Genomic DNA, 9,998 nt, shown 5'->3' with positions numbered 1-9,998 from the left:
ATTCCAGGATAGCTGAATGTATTGAATGAATACACTCTTTTTATCCATATTCCCTTTAAAGTTTTTTTTACAATAGATTAGCTCTTTTAATAATAATAAAAGAACTTTTGCACTTTTTGATATGTGTACGATAGAGCTATAATGTTAACATATCATATTGACATCCTTACCGGGGAGAAAAATGATAGAATCAAATTAATAGAGGTGTAATGTTAACATATCAAGTTTGGTTAAGTTGGTAATATTTAGAGAGGTAATGTTAATATGACAATATAAGATTATTTGATAGAGGTACGATGTTAACATGTCAAATGAAATGACTGACATAGTTGTAATGTTAACTAGTCAGTTTTGAAGGAGTCTAAAAGAATGACTACCGTTTAGAAGTATAGTGTTAATTTAATGGTAGAAAATTAATAAAAATGTAATGTTAACTAATCGATTTTTGGCTAGGACGGATTGACAGAGGTGTAATGTTAACCAGTCAAATGTGATAAGATATGTTGATAGAGCTATAATGTTAATCGGTTGATGAAATAGTCTAACAGAGGTGTAATATTAACCAATCGGATCATTGGAGTGAAAAGCGTTCAGAGGTGTAATGTTAATATAACGGTGATAATGCATTTCGAGTTGAGCAAAAGTGCGGTGTTAACTTGATGATGCATTAGTGATTTTTGACATAGGTGTAGGTGTCTAAAAATGCTTAAAGATAGCAAATACAGCTCAAGACAAAGAGAAGACAATAAATGTCATTATTTAAGTCAGAAGAAATCATCCAAAGCCATAAGAAGCAATGGAACAGGTGAAACAATACAGAAGAACAATATGAACACTCACGACAAAGTACACGGACTTATGTGGGCGCGACAGTCATCACTGACGCGTGTAGGCACGGCAGTGAATTCTGACGCACGTATGTGCGGCGGTTGAGTGTGGCGCGCGTAGGCGCGACAGTTGAGTGTGGCACGCGTCTTCATGTGGTATCTTTGTGTGATTTGCTGACTGTTTTGAGCATCTTAGTGGGATCCACGTGGTTCTATAACTGAGAGAGAACATGTAGTGATGTGGAGGAGTAGTTATACCCTGAAAATACGCCCACTACTTGCAGAAAACGTGCACTAATACAACTGTGAACAGTTACAAACGTGGGTGGAGTGGCCCCCATAGCCGCGCCAGCATACACTGACACGATAAAGGCCGCGTCAGTGATGGCTGCCACGCCCAAAGAGGAGTTGGTTAGCTAGTTATCTTGCTTCCATTTCCACTATTATGCACCCCTATCCCTATAAATACCTCCCTACCCACGAATCCAAGGAGAGAGAGCAGATTAGAGTAGATAAGCTTGGGCATTTGGTGAATTTGAGCAAAGAAGAGAGATTCTTGATTCCTCATAATACTTTCAAGAAGCTTTCGTTGATCCCTAGAGATTTAAGCTTTGACTTAATCTTTGGAAGAGTGAGCATCTTACATCGATAAGATATTCGTTTCAAATTCTTACTTTGATAAACGAAGAAAGAATCCCCAAAACCTTCGCAATCCAATCAAGATCTTATGAATCAGTGGTCCACGAGCCAACGCACTCCTGGCACAGGTAAAGTCCCCACAAAACAGAAGTCGATAAACGATTTTTTTGTTATTTTCTAGAAAGTTATAATTTTTTTTTGTTGTGTAAGAGAAGTCTTATAAAAAGACTATTTCTTTTGAATTTGTTGTAATCGACTAAAGATATAATGAATTTCACAATGAAATCAATTTTCGATGAAAACAAACTGGCGACCACAGTGGGGGCTAACGGTCTCGCTGCTGAGACCATCGTGTCCCAGCCGATCAAAATACCGGTTGAATCCACGGTCGAGTACGAGTTTGACCAAACCAAGTTGGAGGAATATCTCTCGTCATCCTCTTCAAGATCTTCATTGTCTCGCAAATACAAGAGGATCTCACCATTGAAGAAGGCTTACATGCCAAAGAAAGCCCAAGGTGAAGACTCTCACCCAATCGTTGCTAAGGCCTCCCCTCGCAACATTATCCTGGCGACCCCCAAAGCCGGAAGTTCTACCACGATGATTCCTCCTTAATTGAGGAATTGTTCGATCGAAGTTCGCCAACTCTGACAAAGAGGGCTCATCAGAGACAACACCAACGCCTCGCTCGTCAAATGGCTAAGGCCTTGGAACAAACCGACGGGGTTCGCTGCTACGCGGACCTAGAGTCGAGAAAGTATCGAGTGGTCCAATTTCCTCAACGACAAACCACTCATATCTCTGCTCAACTCACAATGGAAGAATGGACTCTTGCTAAAAGAGCTCGTTTGACCCTCAAAGATCGTATACAGAAACGTCGTGCAAACGCCATTCACGTTCATGCCCTTCGTCAACAAACGCAAGAAGGGAAGAAGGAAATGATGTCTAAGGAAGCACCAAAGAGTCGCAAAGTGTGGATCCCCAAATCCAAACTCGTACAACTGTTGGATCAGCAGGACCAATCCTTCAACCGTGGCAGTGTCCACTGTCGCGGCAAATCCTTCGACCGCGGCAGTTTTCACTGCCGCAGCACAGCTTCCAACCACGACAGTCTCCACTGCCGTGGCGTACCTTCCAACTGTGACGACCTCCCCTACCGCAGTCAAAGAGAAGCTCCCAAGAGTTCCACATCAGCCCGTCAACATCCATTCCTGGTCCGTCTACTACAACAATATCTGCTCTATCACCAGTGAGTCATGGGTTAGTCTCGACCTGTTAAAATTCAAGATTACAATGGTGGATCGTCTTAGTCTCTCATCTAACGATCGAGGCAAGGCTCCAGTAAAAGAGTGTTTAGGTCCTCTAAATGAGCCACAAACAAACTCTTACGCTGGGGGTCGTAAATACCCTCCTGTCAGAACAAAACAAGCTCAAAAAGAGAAAATACCAATTCACTCTCATTTGGGGCTTGTAAAAATTCCACACCCGTAGGGGGTGGGATTTAAACACATAACTTTGGATCGCTTAGAGGCAACAACAAGTTATCCTGAGCATGACAACAAAGTTAAAAAGCAAAAGATAGGTTGCTCGAATCATCACGTAGATGAGCTGTACTATCAAACCAAGGGAGGAAATAAGTCATGAAAAAGGACTATTCGAGAAACAAGTCCTCATTATGCATGAGAGAGACTCATTAAGACGGTATTATCAGAATACAGTTGTTCTAAAGCTGATCTGCCAGAGTCTCTGTATTTCAAAGACATTCCGCTGAGACATTAAAACTCAAGATGAGACATTTCAACAAAAAGAAGCCTTCCATTCAACATAATGAGCTTCCAGAGGTCACTATCAATATGACCGACAGAGAAAGACGACATTCAGTCAACCCTGATCCTGATTTTTCTCCGGGAGGGAGAGTTGATCAGAGCCTCTCTCAAAGAATGTCACGGCTACAGCTAAGGGCCACTAGACATAAAGATTATAGGAGAATGCATGAAGGGTTATCTTCAGATGAGGAACTCTCAGATACTTGTTCTGCAGTTGCCTCTGATGATACAATATCCAGTGTAAGACAAGCCAGGGAATCATTCACAATCACCCCTGATCAGTTTGTTCAAATGCTTCAAGAAGCTCTAGCCAAACAATGTGAAGAAATTAGAGCTAAGATGAAGACGGAAATGGAGTTGGCAATTCAACAAATGAGAGAATTTCAAGCTCGACGGCTTCAACCTTCTGAGTCCAGTCAGCGAGCTAAATCCAGCCGCCACACTCAAAATATTATAGATGACAGTGATTCAGAAGTTGATGAAGTCATTTTTGCAGATGCACCTCCCAATAACAATAATGCTAGGCGTAGTTCAACGGATCCTCCTAATAATAATATTGGGGATAGTTCAATTGCACCTCTTAATAACACTAGGGGTTACCTAATTATTTCTCCTCAACATCACTCAAAGAGAGATGAAGATGAGGACAAGAAAATACAAGACCTTAAAAACAGAGTCAATGCTTTAATGTCTGCTCAGGAAGTAAAGAAGGCGAGCATTTTGTGTCCCTATCCAAGAGAATGAGATTCAATCCCGTACCTAGTAAAATTCAATCTGATTAACTTCACACGGTTTGACGGGAAGAGCTCGCCTACTCAGCACTTGATTTATTTTAAGTCTCATTTGAGTATGATCTCTGGAAATGAGGCTTTGATGGTCCAGTCATTCGTTGGCACCCTTCGTGGACCCACATTCGATTGGTACCGACGTCTCAAGCCTGGGAGCGTCAACTGTTAGGATGACACGGAAAGTTTGTTTCTCCACAATTTCTTCGATGATGACACTGAAGTGTCAATTAGAACCCTTATGGATGAGAAACAAAAAGACGGAGAGTCAGTTGATAATTTTGTTAAGCGCTTCCGCAACAAGGCAATGAATTGTAGGGATCCTGTCACAGAGGAATTCATCTTGCAGACATGCCATAATAATCTCTCCATTAATGTCCTAGAAGTTCCGGGGGTTGTACCATCCAAAACCTGGAAGGAGTTAAAACTACGCGGTAAACAGGCCGGGCGTTTTCTTAATAGAAAGAAAGCTGAGAGAAATCAACCGACGACACCTGCAACCGTTATGAATGCTAATCAAACATCACAACCGCAACCCCGGAAGCAACTAAAAACTCCCGATCCAAAGTTCCAGAAGGAGTATTCTTTCGAAGATGATGAAGTTCCAGCCATCTTTAAATACCTCCTCGCTAATGATAAAATCGATCTACCACCTATTAAAGATCAGGAGGGAGCTAAGAGGATTACGGATCCAAACTGCTATGCGTACCACAGAAGGGTTCTTTATCCCACCAAGGTTTTCTTTGACCTCAAAAACAAAATCAAAGCCTTAGTTGACTTCAGTGTCATAACGGCAAAACAAGCAAAATAAGGATGACATATAACACCGAAGAGTATACGAGTATAAACTACTTCTTCATTCACTCCAAAGGGTATATGAGTATAAACTGTTTCCCAAACCTCCGACTTATATAAGAGGTTAAAAACTACTTCCTTAAATTGCGCGCTCTAATAATGTAACCAAATGTGATTAGACTCAGGTTCACCTAAAAGCTGGGGGTGGATACGAGGTTATCATGGCTGAATACGAAGGCAGGAACCAAGACTTGATTCTGTATCAAGGACAGCAACATTGCTCACAAACGAGAAGTTCCTGAAAAAGTACTATCCTTAGTACATTCAGGGTAACCTATTTAACGGGAAGTTCCTGGAGAATGCTATATATGGTATTCTTAATGATAATCTGAAAGTAGTTGATTATTCAAGGTGAAAACTAATTATATGAATAATCCACTCTTAATCATGATAAAAATGATTAAGAACCTCCCGCTGTGGCTATTTAATCATGTCCAAAATGTTTAAAACCCACCCACTGTGATTTTCAGAGCACTCTTTAATGGAGATGAGATTCAATGACTTCATCAAGTCAATCTTCCCTCACAAAACTCTGAAATCCCACAAGGATGAAACATGTCCCATTTGCTTTTCTCCTATCCAATTCTTGGTTGGTTTCAATTGTCGGGATCAATTCCGCCAACTCCCACTGTTATTTTTCAAGCACTCTTTCGTTGAGATGAGATTCAATGACCTCATAGGGTCAGTATTTCCTCACAAAAGTCCCACGGTCTAATTGTGGAGTGCTTGATGGTTCACGGTCCTCCTCCATAAAATCCCTCACCGATCAAATCAACTGACGGTGGGTCCACCATAATTATTCACGGTTAAATCCATCCAAACTCCCGTTATGTCTAAGCCTTTAACACTCCCACTGTTGATCTCTGACACACCACCCAAAATTTCAATCCATGACGATTGTCAAATCCCTGTTCGTGCCAAGCTTTTGTCACTTGATACTGAAACCCCCTCTCGATTCCTTCTATGAATGAGTGGTCCACACAAATTGAACGATCAAACCTTTAAACAGTTAGGATCGTCTCAAACTCTTTTTTGGTAAAACTTTTAAATAGTAAGGACCAAAACCAAAATCCCTTCTCGATTCCTTATATGAACGTGAAGTCCACAAATTGAACGATCAAACCTTTAAACAGTTAGGATCGTCTTAAACTCTTATTGGGTCAAACCTTTAAATAGTTAGGACCACAACCAAAATCCCCTCTCGATTCCTTCTATGAACGAGAGGTCCACTCAAATTGAATGATCAAACCTTTAAACAGTTAGGATCGTCTCAAATCCCTTTCGGTCAAACCTTTAAACAGTTAGGACCAAAGCCAAAATTCTCTCTCGATTCCTTCCATGAACGAGAGGTACACAAATTGAATAATTAAACCTTTAAACAGTTAGGATATTCTTAAACTTTTTTTGGTCAAACCTTTAAACAGTTAGGACCAAAACCAAAATCCCTTCTCGATTCCTTATATGAACGAGAAGTCCACAAATTAAACGATAAAACCTTTAAACAGTTAGGATCGTCTCAAATCCCCATTTGGTCAAACCTTTAAACAGTCAAGACCAAAGCTAAAGTCCCCTCTCGATTCCTTCCATGAACGAGAGGTCCACAAATTGAAGGATCAAACCTTTTAACAATTAGTATCGTCTCAAATTCCCATTTGGTCAAACCTTTAAACAGTTAGGACCAAAGCCAAAATCCTCTCTCGATTCCTTCCATGAACAAGAGGTCCACAAATTGAACGATTAAACCTTTAAACAGTAAGGATCGTCTCAAATGTTTTTTTGGTTAAACCTTTAAACAGTTAGGACGAAAACCAAAATCCCTTCTCGATTCCTTATATGAACGAGAAGTCCACAAATTGAACGATAAAACCTTTAAACAGTTAGGATCGTCTCAAATCCCTATGTAGTCAAACCTTTAAACAGTCAAGACCAAAGATAAAGTCCCCTCTCAATTCCTTCCATGAACGAGAGGTCCACAAATTGAAAGATCAAACCTTTTAACAATTAGTATCATCTCAAACTCCCATTTGGTCAAACCTTTAAACAGTTAGGACCAAAGCCAAAATCCTCTCTCGATTCTTTCCATGAATGAGAGGTCCACAAGTTGAACGATCAAACCTTTAAACAGTTAGGATCGTCTTAAATTCCTATTTGGTCAAACCTTTAAACAGTTAGGTCTAAAGCCAAAATCTCCTCTCGATTCCTTCCATGAACGAGAGGTCTACACATTCCCCACTTAGTCAAACCTTTAAACAGTTAGGACGAAAGTTGGAATTCCATCTCAATAAATGAGAAATCCACTTTTAGATTGGATAGGACGAAAGTTGGAATTCCATCTCAATAAATGAGAAATCCACTTTTAGATTGGATAATCAAACCTTTTAATAGTTAGGGTTCCATCTCAATAAATGAGAAATCCACTTTTAGATTGGATAATCAAACCTTTTAATAGTTAGGGTTATCTAACTCTTCTCGATTCTCAGAGTGAAGATCCCACTCTTAGTTTCACCCTTTAGATTCTTGAAGTGGAGATCCTACTTTGAGTTTCTTTTGTACTAGGAGATAGAATATAAAATTCTTCCTCTCCATCTTCGGGTTCATCTCTACCAACAAAAAAAAGACAAGGAGATGGAATATAAAATTCTTCCTCTCCAGTGTTGGGTTAATCTTTTCACCAAAAAGATGTAACCCATCAACATTTTCAAATCCATGTTTTTACGTGGGGGGCATTATCTCAATCCCTTATTAGAGATAAGTCTACGTCTAACACACATCACCGGGTGGTATGTTTTCATATAAACGATAAAGCCTATGTATTCAACATCATAGCACCAAGTCTAAGACAGTTTATTCTCTTAGCACAACATTACATGCAGAACGGACTTAAACAATCTGCATGCTAGCCCGATTCAAACGGTAGTCGGTAAAGGTTTATCAAATCCGTTGATGGCTGAGGGTTTACCAAAAATCCTATAAATACGATAGTCACTGACGCACCAGCTTCAGTAGTTGTCCTCGTGACTTGAGTATCCGACAAACACAGGATAAAATCCATACTTGTAGGGGAACCGACTTGAAAAATTGGTCCTACAGCCTCGACACTTGGGACCGTCATGCTCCAACACCTTAAGAGCTTAAACTGTGAAGACTCCAGTCAACGTACGAGTATAAACTGTGTGTTCATAGAGGTTGAAGCGTCGATGATCAATTTGACATCAGTTCAACAACAAGAGCTAAATTCACAAGTCTCACAACAACTTTAGTTTAAGATTTCGATAATGGCCAAGCGATAAATGCATTACCGGAAGAATTTTAGCTATTCTACAAAGCACTGAGTAGACTAAAAGATGAAAAATCAAGAGTTGAAGCTGTTTACATATCCTTGTACACGATCTCCTCAACTAAGCACTGAAAGGATTGGAAATGAAACTTATCTTATCCAAAGTGTCCCAAACTCCTATACAAAAATGAGTCTGAGATACTTTGAAGGGGGTATCTATAGGCGTCTATAAATGCTTATAGATATCTAAATATAGCTCAAGACAAAGAGGAGACAATGAATGTCATTATCTAAGTCAGAAGAAATCATCCAAAGCCATAAGAAGCAAAGGAATAGGTGAAACAACACAGAAGAACAATATGAACACTCGCGACAAAGTACACGGACTTATGTGGGCGTGGTAGTTATCACTGACGCGCGTAGGCACGATAGTGAATACTGACGCACATATGCACGACGGTTGAGTGTGGTGCGCGTAGGCGCGGTAGTTGAGTGTGGTGCGCGTGCTCACATGGTATCTTTGTGTGATTTGGTGATGGTTTTGAGCATCTTAGTGGGGTCCACATGGATTTATAACTGAGAGAGAACATGTAGTGACGTGGAGGAGTAGTTATACCCTGAAAATATGCCCACTGCTTGCAGAAAACGTGCACTAATGCAACTGTGAACAGTTACAAACATGGGTGGAATGGCCCCCATAGCCGTGCCAGCATACACTGACGCGCTAAAGGCCGCGTCAGTGATGGCTGTCGCGCCCAAAGAGGAGTTGGTTAGCCAGTTATCTTGCTTCCATTTCCACTATTACGCACCCCTATCCCTATAAATACCTCCCTACACACGAATCCAAGGACAGAGAGCAGATTAGAGCAGATAAGCTTGGGCATTTGGTGAATTTGAGCAAAGAAGAGAGAGTCTTGATTCCTCAAAATACTTTCAAGAAGCTTTCGTTGATCCCTAGAGATTTAAGCTTTGACTTAATCTTTAGAAGAGTGAGCATCTTACATCGATAAGATATTCGCTTCAAATTCTTACTTCGATAAATGAAGAAAGAATCCTCAAAACCTTCGCAATCCAATCAGGATCTTGTGAATCGGTTCTCCACGAGCCAACAAACCCCCGACACAAGCAAAGTCCCCACAAAACAGAAGTCAATAAACGGTTTTTGTGTTATTTTCTAGAAAGTTGTAATTTTCTTTTGTTGTATAAGAGAAGTCTTATAAAAATGCTATTTCTTTTGAATTTGTTGTAATCGACTAAAGATATAATGAATTCTACAATGAAATCAACTTTCGATGAAAACAATAGGTTGAGAATTTATTCTCATAGTTAGAGGTGGAAACATAAACATGACCACAATCTCTTTGAGGAAATGAAATCATCCAAGATCAAGAGTAATATTTTTTAGGAAACTTCCCGTTGATTGGCTCCATAAGCCTATTACAATTTGGGTCAATTAGACGATATGCTCCATTTGACTAGATTATTTCTCCATAAATGGTCCTTCCTATTTGGGTTAGAATTTACCATTAGTCTTGTGCATCATGACCATGAGACGATGAACAACTAAGAGTAGGTCACCTTCTCTAAAGGATCATTTTGTGACCCTCCTGTTGATGGCTCTTGAGATCCATGATTGGTAGATCTTGATTTGTTGCTGAGCTTGACATCTCAATTCGTCTAGCGTCTCTAGTTCTTGGAGCCGCTTTTGATGATGTTCTTCGATCATCATCTTCCCAGTTAGGGCAATTTTCAATGGTAGAATCTGAATTTCTAGAGGGATCACGGCTTC

General features: G+C 40.1%; 1 protein-coding gene across 1 annotated transcript in view; it reads left to right on the top strand.

Moving 5' to 3' along the window:
• Nucleotides 1-9,998, top strand: part of LOC109827681 (beta-glucosidase 12-like) — a 40,093-nt gene that overhangs the window by 14,263 nt on the left and 15,832 nt on the right. The gene's annotated exons all lie outside the window — the stretch shown is intronic.

This window comes from Asparagus officinalis, unplaced genomic scaffold (genome assembly GCF_001876935.1).
Source record: "Asparagus officinalis unplaced genomic scaffold, Aspof.V1 AsparagusV1_Un357, whole genome shotgun sequence".
Taxonomy (NCBI): Eukaryota; Viridiplantae; Streptophyta; class Magnoliopsida; order Asparagales; family Asparagaceae; genus Asparagus; species Asparagus officinalis.
This window is presented reverse-complemented; position numbering and strand designations above follow the sequence as displayed.